We start from the raw sequence: 14945 nt of genomic DNA, 5'->3' as shown, positions 1-14945 counted from the left end.
AATTTTTAGTTTCTACCTAAGGGATATTTAATTTTGACTAAAAGAAAAATGTTACAAAAGAAAAGTCTATATTCGGAGTCAAGTCGCGCATGAGCTTTGAGCGACATTTGAACATGTATATGTATATAATTTCTTTAATCCAAAAATATTTTTCTCGACAAAGTATTGATCTGTGGTTGTTATTAAATTCAATTATTGTTCAATTTAAATTCAATTTGAATTAAAATTTATGTGTAATGTTTCTTCATACTATTATAAATTTCATAATAATAATTATATCAGTCAATAAAAATAAAATATTGATATCACATATAGGTCACACACAGTGATATCAAACAGTCCTTGTATATAATTGTTTTGTCACAATTGACAATGTAAAACTTTATATTTTTCCTTTTCTCTGAAAAACTGTAAAAATAGAATTATTAATTAGGAATTTATTAGGATTGCACTAACTGTAAGTTTGAACTCTATTCTCTGTCAAAATCTGTTTTGAAAAAATTCTAATGTATACTACATCCCGTTCAATGGATTAAATATTGTATAATATTTTTGTCAGAAATTGTGCTCAGAAAAAAAATACGTTGTCTAGTTTCTCATATAAGATAAACTCGGTCACGTGAAAATGTCGTTGATACGAATCACGTTCTGAATAAATAGCAACAATCGTATATCGCGATTTTTTATATATATTCGCAGTAAATGAAATCATAGGGTTGTTAATTATAGGCAGATAATAAAGTTGAGCATCCATATGTATGATGATTAAGTCTAATTACTATGCACAACCATCATGCGAATTTACGTTGCACAAAATATACGAGATATTGTACTGGTCTCTCCAGCAAAAGTTGATTAAAGCTACGCGCATGAAAATTAATACATGCTAGAATAGATAAGCTCTTTTTAAAGCTCTTTCTGTTGCTGAATCTAGAATAATAAAATCTCTGTGTGGATCAGCAGAGATTAATATTTCATTAAGAAAAAAATTACAGAAAAAAAACATCTAAATACTTAATAGTTAAAGGTATAAGATAAATACAATACGTGACGTGTCATTCTAGAAAAAATAAATATACATGATTAAATCAGAAATTTAATTAACTAGTTTCTTTTTGATGAGTTGCATAGTGTATTTGTGTGTACGTGTACATTTTACGAACATTAATTTAGGCCATTTTAAAGATATCTTCATGGCCGATGCGGTCGATAACCCAGTTATATAAAGCGAGTAAAGAATGACAACCTAATACATGCGACTCAGAACCTAATCGATATGCTTAACAGTCAGAGCAGGTATAAGTCACGCACTTGCAGTTTTTCAAAGCTTTATCGATACCCGTTAATAAAAACACGTTACGTTGGTACTTGACTTCTATAAGTTGTCAAAAAAGCAAGCAAAATATTTGATGATAAACAGTAGACTCTCCGTTAATTTTTTAAAATAATGTTTTAAAATAATAGTAACGGAATATTCAATTTCTTTCATATTACAGCGAGAGCTGGCTGCATCTCAGTTAAACTAAAATAAGATAAAAATCATCATCTCGTTTCATGAGCGTGATAGCGTCCTTCGGAAAATCCGAAAGGTTGCTCCATTCGAGTTTACCTAAAATGTCAGAAACTCCCAGTAATCACTTGAGGCCAGAAGATGTGGCACAGGCACAGGTACGCAATAGGCTGCCGTCGAGAGAATCAGATGGAAGGGATATGAAGAAGAGGCAGAAAGCGGAGGCAAAGATAGAGAAGGAGAGGGAGAGGGAGAGAACAAGTAAGCAAGAACCAAACCGACCTGTCTGAGTCAACCGGTCTAACCACATGTTTGCCTGCGAGTCGCTATGCAACCGGATGGGGTTCGCTCAGAACCGTAAGCAATCTCCGTTAAGCCGCATTTACACCAAAGAACAAATCGATCGATCCTCGAGTAAAGCGACGTTTATCCCCTCTGTGATCGGTACCACAGACAAAGAGACCCTCAACATGCCAGTACACCCGCATTTGCAAACGCCCGACGCGGTCCCTGATTTAATCCTTTGCGTTACCCAACTTTTCGGATGCCGCTACAAGCACGCAGGTATGGGGGTGAAAGCGGGCGTAATCCGTAAAATACGACCCTCGAGAATGTGGGACGAATCCCGTCCCCTGCCACGCGGTAGAGAAACGGAAAGCGTGACCGCGAGCGTATGTATCACATAACGAATAGTTGCCGTACGTATGAACGATGCTTAAGCCTCTTCGGAGCGGAGCTCTCTCTCTTAGGAACGTGTATCGCGATTCATCAATATAGGAGAAAATTCAATGAAAGCAACGATACATAGATAATCTTCTCCGTCATCGTTATCTGGGATGGATTTATTGGCGTCTAGATTTACTTCCCTCGAGAGATTATTTGACACGCTATCTTTAATGGAAAGCCCAATTAAAACAAGGAAATATATTGGAGTACTATGTATTGTATATTAACATACATATGTATCTTTACGCGATAAAGTGTTTTCCACTAAATACATTTTTTTTAAACTGCTATTGGTCAATTTGGAATCTTTCCTTTTCTTTTACAAAAATGTCAAATATCTGCAGTTTTTAAATTATAAACAAGATTTTTATAAAAACAAGATTTTCTATAAAAAAAATTAAAATCATAATTTTCAGATAATTTAAAATTAGTTTTACTTTGAGAGAATTTTATTTTTCGTGGTGACAAAGTACATAAAAATAGAAATTTAAAAAATCATATTCTCCCTTGACATTTTTACTAATTGTAAAATAAAATTGATTCAAAATTGGTAAAAGAATCTGTAGCTCAAAAGAAAAGCGTTTAGTAAAAGCTGTCCTGTATATTAAAGTATACTGATACGTATAATAAAAAACAGTAAATCTATTATAATCTTAATCTCTGTTTGAGTTACTAATAAAAATAAAATTTTATCGAGAAATAATATTTATATAACTAAATTAATAAATATAAAAAAAGGTATTCGCTTTCTTTTTTAATCATAATAAAATAAAATAAAAAATACGATTATTATCATTATAAAAATGTAATAATTGCAGAATGCTTATCAATTTTTATATAACAGCTGGAGATTGCATTAAAAAAAGTATAAAAAATTTCTTAACTGCATACTTAAATATATGACTGAAAACTAGTAAATTTAACTTTCAAAGTTTCGTAAGCGAAAAAGATCTCACTAATATAATTTGAAAACTGTAACCATTTCCTTCGATAAGATAAATAAGTTGCAGTTTGCTTATCTGACAAACCTTCTCCAAACGTTATACCATTTTATTAAATATTAAATATCTTAAGTCTCATTGAGAGAGAGAGAGAGAGAGAGAATAATGATTTCCTCAATTTTCAGAAACGTATATTAATATTTTGCCTATACGCAAAAAAAATTTTATTAATCTGACAAATCATTCTATTTTTTAATAGTTGAATGATTTTACCCTATATTCGTATTCATTTTTCTAACAAGTTTTTCTAACAAATAAGAACAAACGTCGGTATTGCTTAAAGAATCCTTTGACGAAGATATTATTGTGTGTCAACAGTGTATATATATGTATTTAATACAGAAAGAAGTCATTGCAGAATTTGTGTTTGCAATATTCATGCATCATACGTAGACGGCAAGTACTGCCGACTACGAAATGCCATCAATGACATATTTACAGTGCATTGAGCACACAACATTTAAATTTTAGATGACCAGACAGCATACCGTTGTACTCGCACGCGCTGTGTCGTACGCTTCGGGTCGGATAGCTGTAATTCGCTGTATTCCCTCTCCTTCCTTCCTCATACATACACAAAAATACACATACATACCCAGCATACATACATGAAACCCCTCGAACCGTCGTTTTTAAAGTTTGATCGGATCCGGAATGGGGCTAGATATTTGCCCACTCGGATATCTCGCACAGCTTCGCTGTTCGGCCGAATATATCGCCCATGGATTATTGGAAGTCTGCGACGAATGATTGGTTACACAAAATTTGATTCACCTCACCGCCTTTTTTCCATCCCTCGCTCAATACCCGCTGTACGTCGTGAAAAGGAGTACATACGAAACTTTCGGAAACATTACATTGTATAGTCCAATGATATATTGGCATTTAACGTACATATGTATTCCATAACAATTCTTCCGAATTGATATAAAATATATATCACTTATGTACATAATATACATAGAGAAACAGGAGATTTTTATTTCCTCAATATTAGTATGTTCCTATATGTAAAGCCATTGTTTACGTTAAATCAATGAAAATTTCACGAGACATGCATACATATGTATATCGATATGCAACCCGTCATCATTGCGCGCAAGGACGCTGTGCGAATACGAGAACTGTAATTTGGTAACCATCATCTCACATACCTGTGCCGGCTCATCTTTATCATTAGTCAAGACTCGCTTAACATGCAGGACGATCGTGACGAGAGACATTATCGTGCGAGAATAATCAGGTAACATCGGGATGGAAAGCGGAAATGGTATAAACTCAGGGAAACTGAAGATGCCTAAGGGGAGAGAACGACGGAAGGAGGAGGGGAGAGAGGATTGGAGATAATAGTTCAACGCAGCTGTATCAGGACAAACTGTTACGAGCAGGTGGACATATATGCAGCTAAGCCACATCGCGAACGAAAAGAGGAGGAAAATGAAGTTGTTGCCTCCTACACGGGAATTCGCTTTGAAATTTCCACTGTCCGGAACTATGCATTTGGAATTTCCAATACGTAAAGAAAATGTTCGATGGAAAATAATTCCCACGTAAGATTTTACCACGTTGCAAAATTATGTTACGAAAATAAGCAAGGAGCGCGAAAACGTGCATAACGCATTTGTCAACGCATTATTCAACCATTTTCATTAATTATGTCATTATTGCAAATTGCCTAATTGCGGTAATCTCGCCGAAGCTGCTACCCTTTTTACTTAATAGCTTCGCTTATCAAAGATTAAAACGGAAGCACTTGAGCAATTATCTGAAAAGATAGTTGGAAATGCATTTTTAAATTCAAGATTACCGACGACTTTAAATTTAATTTGTTAATTTCTTATTGCAGATTCTGCTTGTGTGAGGTCAAATGGATACGTATTTCGAGGAGACCCCGTGATCCCGATTTTAATCGCGTTCGAAACACGATCATCGAAATCACGGTTCTGTCCTTTGCAGCAGAAGAAAAAAACCGAGGTAGCGGAGAAATTCCTAGAATATATTTCAATCTAGAACGCGCCGGCCAGCCGGAGATTTAATTAAAGATGCATTGCGCTTCGTTTCTAAAGTTGAATGAAGCTCAGCGGTGCGAACTTGGGACCCGCCCTTGATTACATCCTATCGCGCTAGGGTATCTACATTTTATTTTCCTCACGGAGTGTGTATATCGCACGGCTGCGATGTCAATTAAACTTTTTCCACCTTTATGTTTGCCCTTCGAATATCGCCTTTATGTTTGCCCTTCGAATACGGCGGATGAATCCGTACGCGAGGCACGAACTTTATTTTTATCTCGCGAGATTACGCTGTCTGGTTTTCGCCGCGAATTAATTGCGATCGACTGACCAGAAGTTATTTCTGGGATTAGATATAGCAATGAACTCTTTCAAATGCGCGTGCCCTTGCACCTTTGCACGTGTTGAGGAAATTTCGCTGCACTTCCGTCCTCCTCTACCGTTGCCCGTTCAATTGCACCACGTGTTTTCGCGTCCACTTAGATTAATTAAACGCCCGATATCAATTAAATGCCGCTCGAATAAATATGCAGCGGTTGGAAATTGTCGCGCGATCGTATTGTGTTCGCGTAGCGTTTTTCACGCGAATGCACTTACGATTAATCCTAAAGGGCACACGCAATCGCGCCGGACGCATTGCCAGTTATGCATAATAATCGAACGATTTGCATGAATTTCTTTAACATTTCTGTGCAACGTTACGCCAGGCTTTTAATGTCGAAAAATACCAGCAACTCCGCATCTCATTGACACAAAAGATAATGTAATCAATGTTACACATATACACGGAGTGTGGGGAAAAAAGATGTAATGCTTCCTCATCATTAACATGTAAATGTTATACAAACAGTGTATCATATTCGAGTTTATTTTATTCGGCCGTTTTCATTTTCCCGCCATAAGAGCAATGTATATGCCGTATGCGAGCATCAACCTCGGGTGGGTCATGAACGTGCTGGCGCCGAGAGGCAAAGTTCGAGCATGTCGGTCGTTAGAATTGTTTCACGACTTTCTTTACGATCGTACGCGGGGCCATTCTAATTTTTCACTGGCATACACGTCGCGCAAACGTCTTCATCTGAATGTTTCGTATATGTATGTGCATCCGTGCGCACGAGGAGTATCCGGAAATGAGAGAATTTTCGACTCAATCCTTTCGTTGTACTTTTTATTTGAACAACTGTACTATCATCGACAAAGACAACAAGCAGGTAAGTGTAAGTACGCGGGAATAATAATCTTCAGAGTAAAGAGAGTATCGATTCAAAATAATATTAATATTGGATCGTAAAAGTAAGAGAAGAGATTTGAAAAATACAATAAAATCAATTAAAGTTAACTGTTTATGATGTGTACACGCGGTGCACGCTAATTTGTTTTTATTTCTATTACTTATTTAGTCTATTATTTAGTAAATTATTTAATGGAAGTAAATTATTAATGAAAGTACATTAACCTTTTAAAGTAAAACTTACGTAAATAAATAATCTTGAATTAAATTAAAAAGTAAACGACAGAGAGAAAAGTCTTCAACCTCCTCTAATCGACCACAAAGGTAATTTTTATTTCTTCGGAGTACGTTTCCCGCGAGCGATACACTCGAATGAAAAACACGACTCAACGACGCGCAAATAATATTACATCGTACACATCTGGTACGCCCTGTGTATTCAATAAAACACAAGTTGCGCCGATACCTAGATTTTGAAATGATAACATCGAAAACGTTATCGATTATGAGAATTGCTCACCCTCGTAACACATTCTAACACTATCAAAGCACAGCCGCATTCCGCCGCGAGTTTCATAAATTCGATCGGAGGCTTCCCGTCATGTTCGTTCGATCGCTATATTAAAGCCAAAGGCATGCATCGTGCACCTTCAATCTTTATACACATGATCCATACAACACGTTATTAATCGAAAATAAATATTCAATGTAAATAAACTAAACTACATTTTTGAGAGTATCCCAATTATTATTTGGGAATGCCTCAATTAAATATTAGACATCTTATTATCTAATTTCTAATTTTTCAAGCTACGCTCAACAAACTTATAAATTTACACAGCAATGTAATTTGCTATTATATTTAGAATAGAGAGAACAGATCAGATATTTTATAACAACAATAGCAAAGCATAAGACTTCATTAAAATTATGTAACTTACATCAATATTATGTTGTGTTAGATATTCATTAAAAAATATTTATATCTACATCTATTTTAAATCAATTAAATATATATTTATACTGTATTACATATAACATATAATCATTCGCAATCGAGAATATGTATAATTCGCATCCTCTCTCTATTAAAATTATCACAAGGATGTCTCCATAAATTGCATTGCTGTCTCACGATCTCAGAAAAGCGTGAGAAACGTCGTTTTAATCGTTGGCATGCATGCGAGCGATCGCGTGAAAACACTCGAAGTAAAAATCCACCCTCAGACGACAAGCTCGGAAAGTCAGGGACTCGGAAAAAGAAAAATAGAGAGGAAGAAATCGGCCGCGAAGCATCCTTTACAAATGTGTGTGTGTGTGTGTGTGTGCTCGCGCGCGCGCGCGCGCCTCTCCTCGATATTTTTTCTACGCGGATTTGCGTGACGCGGATTTGTGTGACGCGGCCCTCTCGAACGCTATCTGTCCATCTCGTTCGAGGATCACGTGGATCTCCATCTCCGCGAGTTCGAGGGTGTCCCTTCGAAAAGAGGACGGTGGAAAATCGCGAGGAGAATGTTAACCTATTTTCCACTCGTGGGCGACTCATGGGCGTACCACTTTTAACACCGGGACGATAATAACGCGTCGTGTCGCGACCCACATAAACAGGTGCGTCTCGCACACTCGCGACGTGAGAGCACGTCAGTCACGAGGGTTAATATACATAGGCGCAGATTGTGCTTTCAGAGCGCGACAAGCCGACTTTCCCCTTTCATCGAGAGATTCACTCGATCAATCGGAAGTAACCCTTTATTACGCGTCTCTAGATCGACGAGCAAGAATCGTGCGTCAGCACTTCCGAAATTAAAACATCATTACGCGATCGCGAGCTAATTTGACAACCCTATCCTGCGCCCCCCGCCGGAAAGATTCTTTGAATGAAAAATGTGTTTATCCTCTTAGCGAAAATAACACTCCGAAAAAAGCCGGAGTAGAATTGCAAATTATCACGTTTTCGAAAGCCAAGGAAATCTCGCGGGAGGCACTCGGCGACTAACTTCAAGTCGGAGCAGTCCCGATATGCAAGATAACATGTGACGTCAATGGAACGCGCTTTGCTGCGGTCAATAAATTTTACAACCGTGAAAGAAAACTCGTTAAGAAAGGACTCGGAAGGACGTCCCTTTAAATCATCTCCGACGACAGCTGTACCTGGGTACCTGCCCTCGAGTGTGTTTCACGCGACGGCAGGACAAATGTATATATACGTGTTGTCGACTCACCGGCGTCGCTGCAGAAAAATACGCCGCCGCGAGGACGTATCAATCAAATTACGCCGCGGTCCTATCTCTCGCCGCCGCTTTCATGGTCGATCACACACTGGGTACCACTGGACACTCGCGGAAACGCGACACAGAACGCGACGGAGCACTGACCGCGCGAGACGGACCCGGATATGAACGCCGAGCGGCGTTTCAAAGCGCGAACGCGACCGGCGGCGTTTGACAGTTCACAGTTCGCGTCGTTCAGATTGCGCGAGAAACGCCAACGCGGCCAACGTCACGACGCTCGCACGACGAGCGACCGGCTCCGACTGTCGCGAGTGTCGCGGCGCGGCGGGCCACCCGCTGTTATCAATGCCTACCGACCGACCGACGGCGACGGGGGCGAGCCTCGGCCCTCTCCGGCTTTCCGTTCTCCGTTCGCCTTCGTATAGTCCGTATACGCCGTATGTATGTACGAGATACCTGCTACCACCACGTCCACCACGCACCACCGATGTATCGCCGCCGCGCTCGTTGGCCCTTCGACCGACCTCGCGCAGTCGCATAACCGTCGCGCGCCGAGAGTCCCCGAGCGTCCCCGAACGCGGCCGAGTTCGCACGAAGCGAGCCGGGCGCGCGCAAACAAACTCAACGTCTCGACGAATTTCTCCTCCCGATAAACGGAAAGCAGCCTATCGAAATGTTCTATCGATCCTCTTGATAAGACTATAAGAGGAAATTTCGGAGAGGGAATTGACTCCATCGAATGCGAGCCTGTCAGATGGAGTGTCGTCTGTGTCACTTTTTGAAATCAAAAACCGATATTATTCGCCCCGTATATACGATGCGAGATACGATGTCATCTAACGTGCAAAATTTGCAACGGACTTTATTATAAATATGATTTCTATGTGGAAATTTTGTTCGATTTCTAATTCTGCGTTGATTTGATGGAAATTTGATTTATGATAATTTTAAGCGCTAATTTTATAATATCAAGTCTTTAGCTAATTAATCATTTATATGATAGTTAAATGGAGTTTGCAGATTATACACGATTTCAACCGATAAAATAATAAAAATAGAAATGTTAAACTCAAACTGTGCTCTTTTAAAAATTTCTGATGTTTAGTAATACCCCGAAAATCTACGTCTTTTTCAACTGCTTTTGTAATATGCACAATTAATTCCTTTAACAGTATTTAGGGCCGGTTGTTCCAACTTGTTGGTCAGCTAACTAATAGTTAAATCATATGTCTATCTTTGTCTAATGTAATGAATAAACAAAGACATATATATGATTTAACTATTAGGTAGTTTACCAACAGGTTGGAACAACCGGCCCTTAATTATATAAATTTCAAACTCAATTTTTTATATCATTCTTTTCAAACTTTTCAAAACTTATAATTTCTTTTAAGTAAGAAATGAACGTTTAAGGGAAAGAATTATTATTTTATAAGTTCTGGAGCAGAGAAAAATTTATACACTAAGAAAAAACTTTTGTAATCCGAAAAAATATTTAGTCCGATACGTTCAACTAAATTTTAATTAGTTTAACTAAACATTAGTTGAATTAATTAATTATTAATTAAAAAATTTTGATGGTTGACAAGAATGCACTACATAGAGAAAAAAAAAGCTGTTGCTTCAATTAAAGTGCTATCACGGGGTGCCAAAAACATAAGTAGTTTATTCAGTTGTATTTATTAGATCCAATACCTGGATTATTAAACCAATAATTTAATCATTGATTTAATAATCCAGATATTGGGTCTAATAATAATACAATTGAATAAACTACTTATGTTTTTGGCACCCCGTGATAGCACTTTAACTGAAGCAACAGCTTTTTTTCTCTGTGCACATCTTTTTTAGTGCATCTTAATAATTGTTGAAACAATGTTTAGTTAACTAACTGATATGTTTAGTTGCACGTATCGGAAATATTTTTTTAGATTCACACATTTTTTTCTCAGTATAAATTTCTTGCCAAAAATACATATAATTTATTGTCAATTTTCGTAGTAAAAAATATGCTATATGTTGTTATACTCCCATTTTACAGTAAAATATTGAAGAGTATTTTTATACTACTATAATTTCTCCGTATGTAAAAAGAACAATTTCTTAGGACTAATTTATTTTCACGCATTATGAAAAATATGCGTTTCGCAAGATTCGATAAAAGAGAATTCTTTATATAAAGAACAATTCCTTTTCCATATCCTTTCAGTTTTACAAACTTCTTTATTATTCTTAAAAGATCGAGAAATGTTACCTGAAATACTTTTACCTGTGAGACCATGTAGCTGGAAGAATATTTTTGGTCATCTTATCCTTTTTTTATGGTGTTACTTTGCTTTTCAAACACCAAATCGCTTTACGAAGATCAGAACACAAAAGAGGGGTTGCTTTGCAGATTTGTCCATGTAGTTTTGTAAGAAAATTCTTGAACCTCTTTCGTATTTGTGAGAATCTTGTACAAAAGAAGGAATAACGGAAAGCAGTGTTTACTTTAAAAGCTCACGTTCATTTTTCTGTCTTCTGAAAAAAGAAAGAATAAATCTTGAAAAATAGCAAATCAAAAATTTTGAGATAAATGGAAAGCATTTTCTAGTTTGACGCTTATATTGTTGTTTTATTCAGAATTGTGCTTAGGATCTATCACACTATCGAATCGACACATCAAAAATATTCACGTCGAGTGTCTGGACGCTTAATCGCAATAGAAAAAAATTAGGTCATTAGATGCGGACGATTTCTGCGGATTTAAATTCTAATCCGACCCGAACAACTTGGAGGAGGCTGGTTAATTTCGCTGGACGGCAGCAAACTCTAATACCAACGCCCGGTGAGGAAGCCCCCGAAGGAATTTGTAAATTCGACTCTCGGATGGAACTTTTAATCGTCCATCAGGGAAGAAGCGCGGAGTACGGAAACTTTTCGCATAATAATTCTTTCGTGCAAACCGACGGCGGAATTCTCCACCGTTATACTCGCTCCAAGGTAATGGTCGAGAATGTTTTCCACGTGTGCATCCGAATGCATTACCTTATGGCGCGGAGGTAAGAATGCATATTTTTCGTTCGTGCAGACCCACTAACGTTCCCAAATGGACCGAGATGACCGGTCGCTTCCATCATTTATCTTGTATTGATTATTCCGAAAAACAACTTTCTAACTATTTGTGACATGTTAAATGTTGGAAACCGTTAAAGATAGCTTTTACTGATAATGACTATAGTGTCTGATGATTTTTGCTACTCACTTAGCGGAAATTAATAAAAAGCGATTGGTTGATGGATATCTAGTATTAAGATTAGTTCTCTTTTATACAGTCATCAAATCATATCTGTTTAATTGTTATTATATATATAAATAAAAGTATATAGATAAGAGACGAACGATTCTCCCTCAATGATAGTCAACAATAAATCCCGGCCGCAAGAACAGATTGTACTATTATATACAAGCAATGAGAGCCAGCGTACAATAATGGATCAAGCGAGTAACTAAACGTTTATGCGACGTTTCCACGAATGTGTGCAAAGTACTGCGTTTGCATATACGTTTGTAGATGTAGCAAGCACACCTGGGAAATCAGCCGTTTCTCGTTGCGCCCTTGATAAATTCCACTGCGTGGAAAAGCGGGTTCGTGGATAATTGCGGTTCTTCTTGCTACATAATGAAAAATCTGAATTACTCCACTGTAAGTTACTCCTCCCTACTAAGCTACCGGAATCCTTACCTGGAAGCATAACAAGTTCAAATTTATTAAAAAATGTAATATTATTCATGTACTAATTTGTTATTCCATTCTTAATCTTGTAATTCAAACATTTATTTTAAATCTTTAATTATACTAACCATCGATAATCTGAGTTATTATTCTATCTGTCATTGTCTCTATTGTGCCTTTTCTATTTAATTTGTTATAGATGCCTGATTACCTGTACTCATATCTTGATAAATCCTATAGATTGCGCTGTGAAAATATCTCGATTCTGTAAAGATAAAAAAATTGTCCGTTTATAAATCATAATTACTATGATGTACGTATAAGTTCTAATGAGGATACAATTTAACGTTAATTTTCTGAAAAGTAGAGGTTATAAAAAATAAAGAAGCACACGTACAAATTACGTGAACGAGCGAATTACGTGCTTGCTCTTTAATGAAAAACGAAATTGTATTCGCACATTTGAGTTTGTTCGCAATTTCGACGTTCATACACATTTCGAAGCAAGCTCGCTCCCTCGTTCGCGATCGCGATTGGCTCGCGAGTCGAGCCCCCGAATCCGGCCAATCACGTTCCGCCGCTCCGAGCCGCCGACTCGGCGGTGCGACGCAGGCAGCGGCATACCAGACGCCATACTAGATAGCGACTAGGCGCGACTGTTGAACGTTAAAACAACGTACCTTCGAAGTCGTTGTTCTTGTCGGTGAGCAGCCTTGTCGCTTGTTTTCTTCGATGTTCGGAGTACCGTTACCTGCGGGAATCATTCGATCATTCTCCCGGTAAATTTCGGACAGTTGTGAAGTGTTTCGTGCTCCGTGCGCTGTGCTCCGTGCTCCGTGCTGTGGGTGCTGTGTTTTTCGGAACGCATTTTTTCCTGCGATTGGCACTCCTGCTCCTCGTTTTGCGGAAATAATTGCGACTACGCGCTCAAGAATTCGTAATGTATCAAAGTAATCAAAGTGTCTGTCGGAATGAATGTGTCGTGTGATGTGAATCGCTCGAGGCGGAGACGTCGAGGCGAAGGCAGGGAAGGTACGGCAATTGTGATCACGTGATTTGTGAGTGATTTGCAGTTTCGTTGTGCATTCGCGGACGATAGTCGTTCGTCTTGAAGTCTCGCCATATATCTAGATTCTCGAATATAATGTCGTGCTTTGAACGCTGTGCCGGAATTGCGAGCTATCTCCGATTCTTTTCGAAGGGGGAAAAGAGTGACAACGTGAAATCGTATCTCGAGTGATTCGAGTAATAGCACGCGCCGCGATACAACACCAGTTCGTTAATATTTCTTATATTTCCGTGTATTTCGTGCGGCGTGCCGCGTAAGTTAACGATCCGCGACCGCGACTTCTCGTTGTGCAAAGTATTAAATAGTTCAGTTTTACATCCGCGAGATTTATCGTGCGCGATCCCGTACTGTGCGTGCGATATTTAATTTTAATTGTATTTTTCATTAACTGCGGTGTCTTTACTATAAGTCGTCCACTTGATTCGCGTGGTGTCGCGCCAAGTTATCGACAGTCATCTTCCAACATTTCGTCATCGTTAACGTAACGCGGTGATGAACGTGGAACGAATCGGGGGGAGAATATCTTATATTTATATAATTTAATTTTATGTGATATCTGCTTTTATATGACTCGTCGCGTTTGTTTCGGGAGTGCCGTACAAGTATTCGAACTAAGAGACTTTTTCAAAGTCTATTTGAAGAATATTGACGGAATATTCTTCTCATGGGGCTTTATAAACGGGAGTGCCGTACAGTATCGCGCGAGAAAGACTTTTACTGATAATTATTATAGTCCGCGCGCGATTGTAATTTATTATCCGCGAGTGTTTCTCGCGAGTGTCCTGTGCGGTGAGAGGAGGAGAAGGAGGAGAAGGAGGAGGAGAGACCTGACGTCCTGAGAGGAGGAGGAGGTCCGAGAGAGACATCGGGTACCGGCGGAGCAACCTTGGGGTAAGTATCATATCTCTTATCTGTATAAAATTAATAATTTGTTTTTATTTATTCGAATTGTTTTATCTCGATAAATTAAAAGTAATTAGAGAAAGATAAATTATTTAAAATTTTACTCTAGTACAGATTTTTTTCGGTGAATAGACAATTGTATTTGCTAAATATTGTATTGAAAGGCGAATTAGAGGCGCGTAAGAATTAACTTTTAAAATGTTGATTATTTTGAGCGTTTTTTAAATTTAAATCTTATGTTTGTATGTTACAGTATCACCGTAGCTACGTGGCCGAATAACTCCGCCCGTTGCGCATCGGATCGGTGAGTCAATAAAAAATTTTTTTATTGAGGAAACAAATCTACGAATATAATCAAATAAAAATATATCTTGGTATACATGTCGAATTACAATAATTCATAGTATGAAAATATTACATCTCGTAGATCTGTTGCCTTAAAATGGATGGGTTAAAACTGATTATGGTATATATTTAATCTTGGTAGCACTTATCTATCAATATATTTTGCGATTGTGCTTGAGGAAATGCTCGCACACTTCGCATG

At 37.9% G+C, this 14945-nt stretch overlaps 1 protein-coding gene across 2 annotated transcripts in view; it reads right to left on the bottom strand.

Annotated features, from left to right (window-relative positions):
• The window catches only part of LOC112456119 (putative polypeptide N-acetylgalactosaminyltransferase 9), a 189548-nt gene extending 180402 nt beyond the window's left edge, over positions 1-9146 (bottom strand). The window contains exon 1 of one of the 2 annotated variants that reach the window (XM_025018442.1): positions 8703-9146. The gene's annotated coding sequence lies outside the window, so the exon portion shown is untranslated. The remainder of the gene's footprint in view (positions 1-8702) is intronic. The other variant, XM_025018440.1, reaches the window with a different exon arrangement.
• Positions 9147-14945: the final 5799 nt, after the last annotated feature.

The sequence above is a fragment of the Temnothorax curvispinosus genome, unplaced genomic scaffold (assembly GCF_003070985.1).
Source record: "Temnothorax curvispinosus isolate PA1 unplaced genomic scaffold, ASM307098v1 QBEX01006657.1, whole genome shotgun sequence".
Lineage (NCBI taxonomy): Eukaryota > Metazoa > Arthropoda > Insecta > Hymenoptera > Formicidae > Temnothorax > Temnothorax curvispinosus.
This window is presented reverse-complemented; position numbering and strand designations above follow the sequence as displayed.